A 17,137-nucleotide genomic window follows, 5' to 3' on the forward strand; every position below is an offset into this window, starting at 1 on the left:
TAGGGGGTGAGTTTGTTCAACCCCATCACCATGGCAGGTAATTTGTGCAACAGAAAGGATAGAGATTGAATGGAGGGGAAGTGCCAACTCTCCATGTGGGGGACAAGGCACCATATGGCCCAGCAATTAGGAAGGAAGAAGACTGCCAAGGACAAAAATAACTCTGGCAGAATCCAACACGCCTGGTAGAAGTCAGCCCAGGTCAGCTCCTTCTTGGTGGTGTTGTTCTTGTTCCCCAAGGGACTCTACTGACACTCCTTACCATGAATTTGAAAAAGATATGAAAGAGGAAAAGGAAGTCTGATGATAGTGGAGAGTTCTAATACCAGCTCATTAAAACAATTTTCCTTTTTCCTAAAAGCCTGGTACACGAATAGCTCTTCAAAGGGAAGATGTGCTTCAAGAGAAGATTATTGTTAACTTTGAAGAAGCTTAACAACCTCACTCTCCTTGTCTCTAAAAGAAGGCAGGTGAACTAAATGAGATGCCTTGTCTCTTGCAGCTCTGAAATAAGCTGCTGACTCCAGTCAATAAGCCAGAGATAGCAACAGGAAGAGGAAGAAGGAAGCTGTATAGATTCAACCCTACCCATTTTCTACGAGTAAAGTTTGTGTTCAAGAAAAAGAACAGGGAACAAGGACTCAGTGAATTTCTGTAAGAATTCAGGCATGCTTCACACCAGGAAAACAATGAACACCATACTCTTTCAAATCTAAAAAGCAATCCAAATGTTCAGTTTCTTTCTCTTCTAATGGAATGAAACTATCAATGGCATTCAAATACCATCACTCATTCAGCTGAAAGCTATTTTATGCATGTAACTACAAGGGGATGATTCAAAGGAAAAAATATAAGGTTTTATTTGGCAAAATGAAAATTAATATTTCTTAAAATAGAGATCAGTTAGGTAACCTCTATCTTAATTACGACACTTCAATATTTTTTCTTGACAGCTTAAAGTCAAAATCACCCTTCATTGCTGCTTCTTTGGTTAAACAGCAGCTGAGGAAGCTGGCTTGAGTTTAAGGACCACGTTGAATTTTTTAAAATATAGAGTAAGACACTAGAATAAACACCCACTTGGTGAGGTGCTCACACCATGAGGGGCACATGGGAACTGAAAACAAATGGAGAAATCCAACTCATGCCTAAACTCCTGTTCACTTTGGGACCTTTACACACCATATGCAAAGGCAGCTGGCATGGACTGTTATTTACATTTATATGTTTTCCCCTGAACTTTAAGTTAGTACACACTGTTGATTTTGTGTCTGTTACATACATATATACTAATGTTTCCCTGTATATTTTTGTTGTTGTTCTAATCTTATCACCCCTACTAAGCTACAAGTTCTGTGAAGCCTAGATTCATCTTTGTATAATAACTCCTAGCATACTATAGATTTCTAGCTTCTAGAACTTCCCATATCGGAAGGTCTCAGGAAACCTGTATGGGATAATATGAATGAAAATAAAAAGTGACCTGGATACATACATATCTCTCTCCCTGAAATATTGCTAGAGCACACCCTTCCTGGGCATTTGTACAAAAAAGATAATGAGCATTCTGGCTGGCTCCTTTGCAACAGTTATAAAGGCAAAAGGAATAAAAAAGGATTCCAGGGTCTTTTCAAAGGAGCTAATAGGGTAGGGTGGGATTTATATTAGAAATGCACTGTTTCAGTCTACCTAGTCACTATTACCCATTTTCTGGCCACCAGTTCACAGCTCCTGAGGTGCATGTGACCCTGAGCAAGCTAATCAGCATGATCCATTCTCTAGTCAGTGTTCAGGGCTAGCAGTATGATCCTGGTTAATCTAACCAGATTCAATCTTGGGACACTGGCTGTAACCATTGAGAAAAAGGAGAAAAAGAAATTCACTTTTCGTGAAGGATGCTAAGCTTCAAGGATGGGACTCTAACACTGCAAGGAACAATCCTCTTCCCACCAGAGATAAGACTGAGAATGGCACCAATACAGCAGAGGGCAGAAGACAGATACAAGGACAGATCGCTAACATGTTTTGGGTACCCAGAGCCAGCCATGCCCGTAGGTAGTTTATCTTTGGACTTTTTCATTAGGTAAGCACATAAATTCTCTTTTCTGTTTGAGTTTGAATTCTTCTGGCTATGACAATGGAGTCAATTTTAAGTGAAACAGAAGTGTTAGGGGGGATTGCACAGGCTCATAAAACTCAAGTCCTTTACAATATATCCCAACCTACGCTGTCTAACCTCCTCTGCCATCATCCCTCATCCATTCTGTGAATTTAAGTTCTAAATGCACTCCACTATACACTGTCCGTGAATAGATCAAACACATTTATTCCAACATGCCTTTGCTCAAGCTATTACCTCTCCCTATGAGATCTTTCCTTCTTTCTCTGCCCAGGAAACTCCTATTGATCCTACAAAGCCCATTTTTCTGTGGAAGCCATACCATTCATAAGCAGGAGCAGGCACTCCCTTCTCCATGTTCCCTTTCACTCCTTTCTCTGTGTTCCCTTTTGCATTTTCCCCATAATTTATGGCACCTTGTGGCACTTGCCACATTGGTTCACTGTTATTTATTCATGTGTTTCTCCCCAAACTGTAACTTATTCATCTTTATCTCCTCATAGTTTAATGTTCAATCAGTGAGAAGGAGGAAAGAATGGCAGTGGGGGAATGTTATGGTCATGCAGGGCAGAGAAGAAGGACAGACTCTGAACAAGAGTCTTCAGAACTTGGGTATACCTTGCAATAAAAACAATAATCAGGAAATTATTGCTGGATTAAAAATGACCTCCCAACTTTTCGCCTTCCACTGAAAAAAATCACTAGATTTTTTAAGTGAATGCAAAGGAAACAATTGTTATTTAATAGTCAAATTAGGATCTCATGCTGTTCCCCAATCCCCTGAAAATTACACATTTAAAGAGACAGATTATGAAGATAATTACCTTTTAAATGTATCAAACACGGTGGCTCACACCTGTAATCCCAACACTTTGGGAGGCCAAGGCGGTCGGATCACCTGAGGATAGGAGTTCAAGACCAGCCTGGCCAACATGGTGAAACCTCGTCTCTACTAAAAAATAAAAAATTAATAAAAAAATAAAAATCAGCAGTGTGGTGGTGGGTGCCTGTAATCCCAGCTACTTTGAATGCTGAGGCAGGAGAATCGCTTGAACCCAGGAGGCAGAGGTTGCAGTGAGCTGAGATCACACCACTGCACTCCAGCATGGGCAACAAGAGCAAAGCTCTATCTCAATAAAAAATAAAGACATAAATAAAATAAATGTAAACAGTTATGTTTACAACACCCTCTGCCTTTTCCACCAACCTATAGGTTGAAGTATAAGGATAAAACCAGAAGATAGCATTATTGGGAACCAGAAAAACAATGGCCTCAAGACTTCTAAATTCTCAATAAAAACAACAAAATACCACAGCTAAGAATAATGCTTTAAGTGGCATGGACTCAGGGGATATTCTCTGGCCAGATTAAAAGATACACACCATCCTTCCATGCGGTGATAAAAAACACTGATCTCTATCTACCTCCTTCTCTGTCATCCAAAAACATTTTTCTCATGTGTTCAGCATTTTCTAAAACAAGTAACTATGCAGAAATCTATTCCCTACAGTTAAATTTATACCAAGTTAGGCTGGCATTGAACTGCAATATACCAAAGCTCTTAGAAATCTGGCAAATACAATATGAAGGATGTCAAAAGAAGCCTGTAATTGAGCTGAAAAATTAATTATAGCCCTAATGTGATTCTCTTCAATCAGGAAGGTCCGCTAGATGCCACGCTCTCATCTAACCCTCGGAGCAACATTAATATCCACACCAGACGGACAGGAAGGGCAGCAGTCAGACCCAGAGCAGACTCGTTTCTCTGTTCGATCCTCAACATTTTTCTTTTATTAACTAAGACAAACATACCAACTATAGTCAAGCAGTCACACAAACCAACTACCAACAAACAGACACACATACCAACTGCCTACTGTCAACCAGAAACACATACTAACACCGGCAAACAGAAACACATACCAACTACCGTCAACCACAAACATGTACTAACTACCATCAAACAGACACATATACCAACTACTGTCAACCAGAAACATGTACCAACTACCATCAAACAGACACACATACCAACTACCATCAAACAGAAACACATACCAACTACCATCAAACAGACACACATAGTAACTACCATCAAACAGAAACATAAACCAACTTCCGTCAAACAGACACATGTACCAACTGCCGTCAAACAGGCACACATATCAAGTACCATCAAACAGGCACATGTACAAACTACCATCAACTGGAAACACATACCAACTACTGTCACCAGGCACACATATCAAGTACCATCAAACAGGCACATGTACAAACTACCATCAACTGGAAACACATACCAACTACTGTCAACCAGAAACATGTACCAACTACCAACAAACAGACATACACACCAACTACTGTGAAACAGAAACACATACCAACTACCATCAAACAGAAACAAATACCAGCTACTGTCAACCAGAAACACGTACCAACTACATCAAACAAACACACATACCAACTACTGTCAAACCGACACATACCAACTACCATCAAAAAGACACACACCAACTACTGTCAACCAGAAACACAGACCAACTACTGTCAAAGAGAAAACCTCTTCTGCACAATATTGCCAAGCAACCATCTGAAATGGATACCGTGTTCTCTGGGACCAAGAACAAACAAAAAAGATGCCTGTGTCCTTTTAACCTGTATCCTCATTTGTGATCATGGCCAAAGCAGAAGTGCTCAATGAGGAGGGTGCAAGGAAATGTACTTGGATCAAAAGCCTGGCCAGGCTTTCCACAATATTCCTAGACATAAAGGGAGCTGGTTTCCTGGGCACTCTAGCAGACTGTGGCAACTATTTAGCATATGAAGAGAGGCCTGTGCCTTTACCCACTTTCTGGAAACAAAAGCAGTCTGTCGTCAATATAAATACAGTTTACATACCAATGCTTTCTAATTAACCTTTCACCACAGTAGTTTTGACCACAAGTGCATTTTCCTTCTTAGCCTCAGGAACCTGGGAGAGCACTAACCCTAGGCTTCTCAGTCCTTGCTAATGATGGGTTTCCAAGGGCTTTAAACAAAGTTCGGATTTCAGGATCAGCTCTGCCACTTACTACCTGAACTCAGGCAAGTAAGGTAACCTCTCTCACTTCCCCTACACTCACTTCCACAGAAAAGGCTTAAGAGCTTTCTCATTAGATCAATGGGAATATTAAACAACATATGGAAAGTGCTTAACATCAAGATGGGCTCAAAGGGAAAGTCACAAACCACATACAACAGCAACTTATGCTATTAACAACTTATGCTATATGTTATGTTCAGTAACTTCTAAGCTAAAAGGAATATTCGAGATCAGTAATCACAACCAATAGGAGAGAGACTTCTTAGTTTATACATGCCTTCCTGGACTACTCTACCTAAAATTACATCAAACCCCTTTATTCTCTACCCCCTCACCCTGATTCGTTATTTTACATAACAGCATATATCACTTCCTGGCATTTTATATTTATTTTGGGTTTTTTTTTCTATATTCATGCTCCATAATGTAAGCTTGGTTGAATTCATTACTATATTCCCAGTGCCTAAAAAAGTGCCTGGCAAACAGAGACTCTCAATAAATATCTGCAGGATGGTAGAATGAATATACATTTTAAAAATATAGGGGGCTATCAATTTTTACATTTGTTTTGAGAGTGGGTTGTATTTTATTAAAAGGATTTTTGATACTGCAGGTTGCTTTACATCTAAAATGGACTTCTTATGTATTTATTCAAAAACTATCTATTGGACAGAGCATTTCACAAAGCTGCTTGCCAGGTGCTAAGAAAGAGGTAATGATTCATCAGAGTATGCCCTTAAAGAGGTTTTAGCTCATACACACTGGGTTGCATCCTCAAAGCACAATCATTCTTCCTTCACTGGTAAGTGCCTCTCTCCCTTCTTCCACGTGGTGACTGCAAATGCAGCCATGTTGGTAAAATATAATAACCAGTCTGCTGTGAGAGAGGAAGGAAGCAGATGTGCTGGGAAGGGCAGCCAGGCTGAGAGAGGGATTCAGGGCTCCCCGTGGTGCAGCAAGCCCCAGGGCCCAACTGTTACTAAATCTGGATGGTGTATGTATCAAAAACAATTTTTAAAAAATAATCAGGCAAGACATAAAAAAGTTTGAAAAGATATATTCTTTCCAAGGGAAATCTATCCTAAAGAAAAAAACTGAAATCTGAACATATATTAAAACACTGATCACACAGAAATATAAACTACCATCAGAGAACACTATAAACATCTCTACGCAAATAAGCTAGAAAATCTAGAAGAAATGGACAAATTCCTGGACACAAACACCCTCCCAAAACTAAACCAGGAAGAAGTCGAATCCCTGAAAAGACCAATAACAAGTTCTGAAATTGAGGCAATAATTAATAACCTACTAACCAAAAAAAGCCCAGGACCAGACAGATTCACAGCCAAATTCTAACAGAGGTACAAAGACCTGATACTATTGCTTCTGAAACAATTCCACACAATAGAAAAAGAGGGACTCCTCCCTAACTCATTTTATGAGGCCAGCATCATCCTGATACCAAAACCTGGCAGAGACACAACAAAAAAAGAAAATTTCAGATGAATATCCCTGATGAACATTGATGCGAAATCCTCAATAAAATACTGGCAAACCGAATCCAGCAGCACATCAAAAAGCTTATCCACCACTATCAAGTCAGCTTCACCCCTGGGATGCAAGTCTGGTTCAACGTACGCAAATCAATAAACGTAATATATCACATAAACAGAACCAATGACAAAAACCACATGATTATCTCAACAGTTGCAGAAAAGGCCTTTGATGAAATTCCACACCCTTTCATACTAAAAATTCTCAAAAAACTAGGTACTGATGGAATGTATCCAAAATAATAAGAGCTATTTATGACAAACCCACAACAAATATCATGTTGAATGGGCAAAAACTGGAAGCATTCCCTTTGAAAATGGGAACAAGACAGGGATGCCCTCTCTCACCACTCCTATTCAACATAGTGTTGGAAGTTCTGGCCAGGGCAATCAGGCAGGAGAAAGAAATAAAGGGTATTCAATTAGGAAAAGAAGAAGTCAAACTGTCCCTGTTTGCAGATGACATGATTGTATATTTAGGAAACCCCATCGTCTCAGCCCAAAATCTCCTTAAGCTGATAAGCAACTTCAGCAAAGTCTCAGGATAGAAAATCAATGTGCAAAAATCACAAGCATTCCTATACACCAATAATAGACCAAGAGAGCCAAATAATGAGTGAACTCCCATTCACAATTGCTACTAAGAGAATAAAATACCTAGGAATACAACTTACAAGGGATGTGAAGGAACTCTTCAAAGAGAATTACAAGCCACTGCTCAAGGAAATAAGTCAGGACACAAACAAATGGAAAAACATTCCATGCTCATGGATAGAAGAGTCAATATCGTGAAAATGGCCATACTTTTCAAAGTAAGTTTTAGATTCAGTGCTATCCCCATCAAGCTACCATTGACTTTCTTCACAGAATTAGAAAAAACTACTTTAAATTTCATATAGAACCAAAAAAGTGCAATCCTAAGCAAAAAGAACAAAGCTGGAGGCATGACACTACCTGACTTCAAACTATACTACAAGGCTATAGTAACCAAAACAGCATGGTACTGGTACCAAAACAGATACATAAACCAATGGAACAGAACAGAGGCCTCAGAAATAACACCACACATCTACAACCATATGACCTTTGACAAACCTGACAAAAACAAGCAGCGGGGAAAGGACTCCCTATTTAATAAATGGTGCCGGAAAAACTGGCTAGCCATATGCAGAAACTGAAACTGGACCCCTTCCTCACACGTTATAAAAAAATTAACTCGAGATGGAGTAAAGACTTAAACATAAGACCTAAAACCATAAAACCATAGAAAAAAACCTAGGCAATATCATTCAGGACATAAGCATGGGCAAAGACTTCATGACTAAAACACCAAAAGCAATGGCAACAAAAGCCAAAATTGACAAATGGGATCTAATTAAACTAAAGAACTTCTGCTCAGCAAAAGAAACTACCATCAGAGTGAACAAGCACCCTACAGAATGGGAGAACATGTTTGCAATCTATCCATCTGCCAAAGGGCTAATATCCAGAATCTACAAGGAACTTAAACAAATTTACAAGAAAAAAAAACAAACAGCCCCATCAAAAAGTAGGCAAAGGATATGAACAGGCACTTCTCAAAAGAAGACATTTATATGGCCAAGAAACATGAAAAAAAGCTCATCATCACTGGTCATTAGAGAAATGCAAATCACAACCACAATGAGATACCATCTCACACCAGTTAGAATGGTGATCATTAAAAAGTCAGGAAACAGCAGATGTTGCAGAGGATGTAGAGAAACAGGAACATTTTTACACTGTTGGTGGGAGTCTAAATTAGTTCAACCATTGTGGAAGACAGTGTGGCAATTCCTCAAGGATCTAGAACCAGAAATACCACTTGACCCAGCAATCTTATTACTGGGTATATACCCAAAGGATTATAAATCATTCTGCTACAAAGACACAGGCTCACGTATATTTATTGCAGCACTATTCACAATAGCAAAGACTTGGGACTAAACCAAATGCCCATCAATGATAGACTGGATAAAGAAAATGTGGCACATATATACAATGGAATACTATGCAGCCACAGAAAAGGATGAGTTCATGTCCTTTGCAGAGACATGGATGAAGCTGGAAACCATCATTCTCAGCAAACTAACACAGAAACAGAAAACCAAACACCACATGTTCTCACTCATAAGTGGGAGTTGAACAATGAGAACACATGGACACAGAGAGAGGAACATCACACACTGGGGCCTGTCGGGGATGGGGGGCTACAGGAGGGATAGCATTTGGAGAAATACCTAATGTAGATGACGGGTTGATGGGTGCAGCAAACCACCATGGCACGTGTATACCTATGTAACAAATCTGCACATTCTGAACATGTATCCCAGAACTTACAAGTATAATAATAATAAAACACAGGAAGATGTTTATCACAGCTATTTAAAAAGGAAAAACCAATCATTTTAGACAGAATAATGAACACCTTTCTATTCTCATATGACAAGATACTATTGATTAAAGATATATTTGGAGGAAAATCAGATTATACAAGAAATAGTCATGATAATCATGTTAAACAAAAAAAGCAGGATAAAAAACTACATACACAGGATAATACCAATTATCTATGTCTTATGTGTACAAGTGTGTATATGTGTGTGAGTATATATGGGGAAAGGGAGAGGTGTAGTAGATATAGAAGCAGATATATAAAGTAGATATATCCAGATATTCACCATGATTATTACTGGATTATAAAATTAATGCATATTTTTCTTTTATTCTTGGTGACTTTTATATTTTTATATTTTACAAATTATAATAAATGACTACTTTATTTTAAAATGCTGTATTTTACCATAAAATACTACCCAATGACTTCTGCAAAGTTCTTCTGTTTGTAAACAACTAAACAGCAAATGCTTCCAAGACCATTAGGAACATACCTGTAGTTGTGCTAGTCAACATATCACTCAATGCAGCAGGGATAATGCACACTGTGGGGAACTGGGGGATCTCAGAAAGAGGAGATTGCAAAGAACTTTTATAGGATTTGTGCATGTGTTGGGTAATTTTATGTGATTTGGGGGAGGGTTCAAAGAAGTAGGTCTTTGTTCTAGACTAGATGCTGTTAAGACATGGAGGTAATTCCCTGATTGTGTTTCCTAATAAATCTAACCTAGCATGCAGAAAGAAGGAAGCAATGCTACAACTCTAATATTTAAAGAAGCAGCAGTCACTCATACTAGCCAGAATGGGAGGATGTGTGGTCATTTTTGTGGTTTGGACAATTTTCATGTTTTGTCTGTGTTAAGGCATGATTACAAGGGGTCTTGTTTTTGTTCTGATCCATCACCAAGCCACGAGCAACCCCAATGCCTAACTGATAGCATCGGACCAGTTCCAGAATAGCAAAGAATATATAAGCTGTCAGAAATATTCAGAGGCAGGTAGTATGATTAGGGTTATTTCTGAAAACAAACATAATGCAAACCTGATGGGGTTATTTTGTAGATTAAGTAATACATGTGAGTGTGATTTATAAATATAAACAGCCACATGCATGTTACCATGTTGCTAATATCTTCACCATCACTGTCATTTATATCAATCCTATCTAGTGCAGGAGGATCTATATCTTTGGAAAGGGGCGGGCTGCAACAGAAACTTGTACATTAGTTTCAGTTTATCAAAATGGTTAGAGATGATGGAAATTAAGACCTAAATGTTAGAAATGGACACATGTGAAAACTTCAGACACAACTCTTAAAATACGCATCCCCTCATAATGTGTCACTTCTGACAAATCCATGAGAAATCAAAAAATTTAACACCTATCCCAAAATACAGTAACTTAAAAGAAACTTGAGAAATGGAAAATGTGGGCAAAGGTGAAGTGGCATAATGTCAGCAACTTACTTTTGATGGTTCAGCCAAAGAGAGAGAGAGAGAGAGATGGCATACCAGTAACATGTTGTATATATATGATACTAAAAAGGTAACATTTTAAAAATGTATATACATGGAACTCCTGAGGACTTCTTCCTGTATTCTCATGGGTCATTTCCCACTTTGGAGAATACTTCCTTAAAAGACCTAATTACAAGAGGTCAGAATAGTGGAACTGTACATAAGATGTGTGTCAAAGGCCAGGAAGTACCCATAGTGAAGTAAAACTTCCTTACTTTCAGACAGGCCTTTATTGTGATGAAATTATAAATTCTTAGATGACTCATATTCTAGCCACCTATTCATTCTTAAGTATCTACAGAGTTCCTAAGAAGGACCAAGCTTGATCTAAGGTGTCAGAGGTCCATGAAGACTTCTCCAGAGGCCTCCCTGATGAGCAATCTCTACAGGCAGGATGATGCACCATTTATTTTATAGGAATTCCATCTAGTAGACACCCTTCCCCTCAAAAAAATGTGATGATCCCATCAAAAGCTTGCAGGCACTTAGCCATGGTGAGAAAATTAAACAGCCTGTATGTAGTAAACGGGTCACAGAAAGGGTAGGTTATGCAGAATAAAAAATAAGACCAAACTCAGGGGAACCAGGTCCTCTGAACTTTTATTTTTAATTAGTACATGGGCATAATGGGGTATGATAACACACACACACACACGCACACACACACACACACTCAAACTACAAAAATAAATCTCCCTCTGTCCCAACCCTAGCCTTCCAGTCCCTCCCCAGAAACAACCAATGTTTTCTATGCACACGCACAATTGCATATAAACATACATTTAAAATCATGAATGGCCACTAACTATAGACCCTGTTAAATACTTTGCTTTGTCTCGTTGAACAATATTCACTCGTTCATTTACTTGTCATTCAGCAATTATTCGAGGAACCACTAAAAAAGCAGTCGAAACAGACAAAACTCTTGCCCCCATGGAGGTGGTATCTCAATGGGCCATTCTATACAGCATATAAACAATACGTCATTATTTCGATAACTGCATATTCACTCTATTGTAAGTACATGCTACAATGTACAGTCCCTTACGGATCAACATTCAGTTTGTTTTCTACTCTGCACATTCTTTTTTATAAACATTGGGCTTGCAGCATCCTCTTCTTTTATAAGCAAATATTTTGGCCAAACCCTGAACAACTGTTTAAAACACGTTCATCTGTGTCAAGGCTGTATTTTGAAAATGCCTCATTCAATGACTTAGTTTTCACTTATCAACATCTATAAAACCACATCAGAGAAGATATTCATTCTAGAATTGTTTAACTAAGTTAAGATTCCAGTTGATTATTTGCAACAGTTTAGCAAATTACCTTACAGTTTTTAACAGCCTATGAAGAAAGTAAATGTCGTAGTCAATCCATTTTTTTTCCTTGCAACTGTTAGGTGTGGTGTTAATTCTCCCAGCTGGTTTTCAGACAGCTTTAAAATTAACTTTGAAGTTTCTCTAACCCTTAAAAAAAAGTCAATGATTGCTTTGCCAAGAAAAACAGAGCCCTTACTGAACAAGTCAGAATTCACTAAGGTCTTATAATCTCAAATGTAGACCTTCTGGGCACTGTGTATGTGTATATACGTGTATATATGTATGCATTTGTGTATATGCATACACGTGAGGATGCATGTACATGTATGTAAGCTAACATTCATAGAAGGTCTATGATGCACTGCAGCTGAAGGAGTAATGCTGAACCACTGTTACATCAATCCATCTTACAAAATAAATACATAACCAATACAAGAGTCCATGCTGACTTATAAAACAATAACCCCAAGATTTCTTGAGCACCTAAAATGTGTGCCAGGCTCTGTGCTGTTTTAAGTGCATCTCTTATGCAAAATAACTCAATGTAAGGATAGGAAAGCTGACTCTTACAGTGGCTTAGATACTTTGCCACGTTAATTCAACCCCTAAGCGATAGAGCTGAATGTCAGCGTAGACAGCCTCTGCTTTAAAATCTCTATAAAGGGTATGACACTACTGTAACTTCTAAATACATCTGATAATATCTGCTTATAAATTATGAGATGGCATTTTATATCTATTACCAGAGTATAACATATCACATAGGATTTATACAGGTTACCTTATGATTTTTATAAATGTGGGATCCATTATTCAACCCACATCTACCTACTCCACAGCTGGGTATTCTTTTTTGTCACCTCAAGGTACCCCAGAATGAAACCATGGAGAAGTTGTACTGCCCACTTTCTGCAAAGAAGCAGGGTTAAAAGCAGGAGCTCTGGAGGGCTACTGCCTAGATTCAAATCCGAGCACAGTCACGTGGTAGCTGTGTGCACTGGACAAATCCCACTTCTGTTTATCTGTTTAGTGGGAATGATATTCTTGGTGGCTGAGTGTATTGAAGAGGAATATATATATGAAGAGCTGATAGCAGTGTTTGCCCTATGTTTAGGTACTCCATACAGCTTGCAACTATGGTTATTTGCCCATATTCACTCCATAACAGAATTACAATCAGGTATGTTCTATCCCAGACTCAGGGCAGAGCCTGGAGTTCAAACATACCACATGTTGAGAAAAAAGGTCAGCTATGAAGTTCATTGGGAGCTTAGAACTATGAAGAAAAGTTAAGAACAATGTTCAGATGAGGAGTAAATGAAGTAATTGAGGAACTCCAAAACTACCATCCCAGAGCTCCTCAAGCACGGGTCTCCAATAACCTCCTGCAGCCCTGCAGCAATAACCAGCAATAACCAGCTCTGCAGACTGGAACCCATTCAGTCTGATGTGAATACGCTTTGCTCTGGAGGAAGAAGCTCTGCTCATGGCAGACAGGCCTGATTGCCAGAAGTTACATTTCCTGTGAGTGAGCAGGGAAGCCACAGACACTAGAGCCATGGGGTATTGGGGGCATCCCAGGTGAAATGAGGCTCTCACCACCTCAGAGGAGCCTTCCGCCCACAGATGAAGCATCCCAATGAGGGACAAGAGGGGCAGCTGGCACACAGCTCGCAAGAAGGCCTAGGCACCCTACCATCCCCTCTCCCTGCACTGGGGACCACCAGAGACTCAGGGCCAGGGGAGATAAGTGGCTCTACAATAAGGCTCTGCACAAAAGGGCCTCCCTTTTCAATTCCTGTCCATTTGCTCCAGCTGAGCCCAGCTTTATGCAAACAACACTCTTTTTTTTTTTTTTGAGACGGAGTCTCTCCGTCTCGCCCAGGCTGGAGTGCAGTGGCGCGATCTCAGCTCACTGCAACCTCTGCCTCCCAGGTTCAAGCTATTCTCCTGCCTCGGCCTCCCTAGCAGCTGGGACGACAGGCATGCGCCACCACGCCCGGCTAATTTTCGTATTTTGAATAGAGACGGGGTTTCATCATGTTGGCCAGGCTAGTCTCGAACTCATGACCTCAAGTAATCCGCCCAACTCGGTCTCCCAAAGTACTGGGATTACAGGTGTAAGCCACCACGCCCGGCTGCAAACAACACTCTTAAGCTCAAAATGCAGGCTACTGGAGGGGTGGGGTGAGCCAACAGTTCATTCAGTGGCAGCAGGCCAGGGAAGCGGGGACGGCGGGAACGGGAGGCAGCAAGGGGGAAGGGAACCTGGCTCTCAACCCACTGGAGCCAAAGTAATCTGTACTCCAAGGGACCCCGGCCCTAGGCGGAACGAGCCTGCGGCTGATGGGCCGCCCGCGTCTCCTTGCACCTGCCCTGGCGCCGCAGCCAAGGCGGCCCCCGCTCGGGCCCTGCGCTCCGGGGCGCGGGCCGAGATGCTCGCCCAAGAAACATGGCTGGCTGGAGCCTCCGAGCTGCGAGCGCGGGGCGCGGGAGGGACGCGACCGCCAGCCTGGGGAGGCGGGAGGGGGGAACTTGAACGCCCGGGCGGGCGGCAAGTGCAGCGCGTTCCAGCCGCTCCCCGGCGCGGCCACTTCCTCGCCTTCTCCTTCCTTCCCTTTCCTCCCTCTTTCCGTCTTCCCTCTTCCTCATTCCCGCCCAGTCTCCTTCCTCCCTTCCTAACCCCCTCCCCTCCCCTCTTCTTGCTGTCACTTCCAAACCCAAGGACAAAACCGTTACCTGCCGGCCCCGGAGCGGCCCCGAAGTTCGCCTCGGTCACTGCCGGAGCCCAGGCGTGCGCTCGGTGGCCGCCCGCCTCATCCCCGCGCGTCTGAGCGGCCCGGCGGCAGCTGCTCCTTTTATGGGGCTCGCAGGCAGTAGGCTCGGCCAGGGTGTCCCCAGCCCGCTCGGGCGGCAGCGGCGTCAATGCGCGCTATTCACACTCCGGGCTGCGGCTGGTACCCCTCTACACGCCCCCCGGGAGTGCGCGACTGCCTGCCCGCCCCCATCCACAGGGCCTTGGACGGGGGTGGGGGTGGGGGACAAATATGGCTTTCAGGGCACCCACTAGGGGAAGGGAGTCACATGGTTCTGGCCCTGGGTAGCCAGGGTAAGAGGGGCCCACCAAGAGCTGCTACCACCTTGAAATGAATAGGGAGGTGCCGGTCAAACACTGGAGTGTGGGGTTGACTTCGAAATACAGCAGGAAGAGAGCTGAACCTTTCATTATCATCATCATCACTATTTTACTTATGATTATCATTAAATAGCATCTGCCATTTTATTAAGTGATTACTATGAGCCAAAAAATTCTCTTCTGGTACAGAACATTTTAAAAGCCTGTGTGTTCTGGGTCCACCACCTGGCACTTTGGTTAATACAGACAGAATCACATCTTCCCTCTTCTCACTAGAAACCTCTGCTGGCCCGATTCCATAGAAGAAAAGCTACCCACATTAGCTCTGCATTCAAGGGCCCTTAAGTTTCTATCCTGGTCCTAGTCTTTAGCCTCAAATCTGATGAATCTCACCCTTAAGAGACCCCAGGAGGGGGTTAAGTATTTGTCTTTTTATTAAAGATCAGAACGACAAAGCTCGGAGAGGTTAAATAATTGCCAAAGGCCACTTAGCTAAGAAATGCTGGAGCAATGCCCCAGGTCAGTCCAAGTTCAAAGTCCTGGATCTTGGTCTCTCCATGCTACTGTTTTTAGTAAACTTCTAAGGCCAAGAAGGCATCACACCCTTTTGAGTTCTGGATGATATCTCACCTCTTCACTGGCAAGAATAAAACTTGAAAGAAATTGGACTCTCTAGGCCAAGAAGAAAATCCCAGAGAGCCCTGTTTGAACCTGTCACCTCCAGGCAGCTCTTCCTTTTATTCATATACAACTTTAGTTTTAGTTTCAGGTGGACCACAGCAATAGTGATGGGAAATAATCAATTTGACTAAACTGGGATTGGCCCCCAGCATGCTCACATCACTGCCTGGAATGGCAAGAAGAAATGGAATTCCCAAGGCTAAGCACCATAGCTCATGCTTACAATCCCAGCAACTTGGGAGGCCAAGACAGGAGGATCACTTGAGCCCCCAAGTTTGTGACCAGCTTTGACAACAGAGGGAGACCCCATGTCTACAAAAAAAAAAAAAAAAAATACAAAAATTAGCTGGGCATGGTGGCATGCACCTGTAGTCCCAGCTACTTGGGAGGCTGAGGTGAGAGGATTGCATGGGCCTAGAAGTCTGAGGCTGCACTGAGCTGTGATTGTGCCACTACACTCCAGCCTGGGCAACAGAGACCCTGTCTTAAAAAGAAATGGAATTCCCAATGATAGGTTTGGCTCTGTGTCCCCACCCAAATCTCATCTGGAATTGTAATCCCCATGTGTCGAGGGAGAGACCTGTAATCCCCATGTGTGGAGGGAGACAGGTAACTGGATCATGGGGGCGATTTCTGCCATGCTGTTCTCATGATGGTGAGTTCTCAGGAGATCTAAGAGTTTTATAAGGGGCTCTTCTCCCTTCGCTTGCTTCTCTTTCCTGCTGACTTGTTAAGGTGCCTGCTTCCTCTTCTGCCGTGATTCTAAGTTTCCTGAGGACTCCCCAGCCATGAGGAACTGTGAGTCAATTAAAACACTTTCCTTTTTTATTTTTATTTTTTGAGACAGAGTCTCACACGGTCACCCAGGCTGGAGTGCAGTCGCACGATCTTGGCTCACTGTAGCCTCTGCCTCCTTGGTTCAAGCGATTCTCACGCCTCAGCTCCCCGAGTGGCTGGGATTACAGGCAGGCTCCACCGCGCGCGGCTAATTTTCTGTGTTTTTAGTAGAGACAGGGTTTCACTGTGTTAGCCAGGATGGTCTTGATTTCCTGACCTCATGATCCGCCCGCCTCGGCCTCCCAAAGTGCTGGGATTACAGGCGTGAGCCACCACGCCCGGCCCACTTTCCTTTATAAATTACCCAGTCTCAGGGAAGTTTATAGCAGTGTGAAAATGGACTAACACACCCAAGAAGAAAGCCAAAAGCAATTATTTGTTATACTTCACATAATACTAGAATGATTTTTCCATGTGACTTACAGAAGCAGAAGACTATACAATCCACACTAAGCATCTGAAACAGACCT

At 41.8% G+C, this 17,137-nt stretch overlaps 1 protein-coding gene across 36 annotated transcripts in view; it reads right to left on the bottom strand.

The window, feature by feature from the left end:
• The window catches only part of MAGI1 (membrane associated guanylate kinase, WW and PDZ domain containing 1), a 666,590-nt gene that overhangs the window by 173,687 nt on the left and 475,766 nt on the right, over positions 1–17,137 (bottom strand). The window contains exon 1 of one of the 36 annotated variants that reach the window (XM_055383944.2): positions 14,753–16,102. The exons of 34 other annotated variants lie outside the window; for them this stretch is intronic. The gene's annotated coding sequence lies outside the window, so the exon portion shown is untranslated. Of the gene's footprint in view, positions 1–14,752; positions 16,103–17,137 lie in introns of those variants that run through there. One more of the 36 variants, XM_055383945.2, reaches the window with a different exon arrangement.

This window comes from Gorilla gorilla, chromosome 2, assembly GCF_029281585.2.
Source record: "Gorilla gorilla gorilla isolate KB3781 chromosome 2, NHGRI_mGorGor1-v2.1_pri, whole genome shotgun sequence".
NCBI classification, from domain to species: domain Eukaryota; kingdom Metazoa; phylum Chordata; class Mammalia; order Primates; family Hominidae; genus Gorilla; species Gorilla gorilla.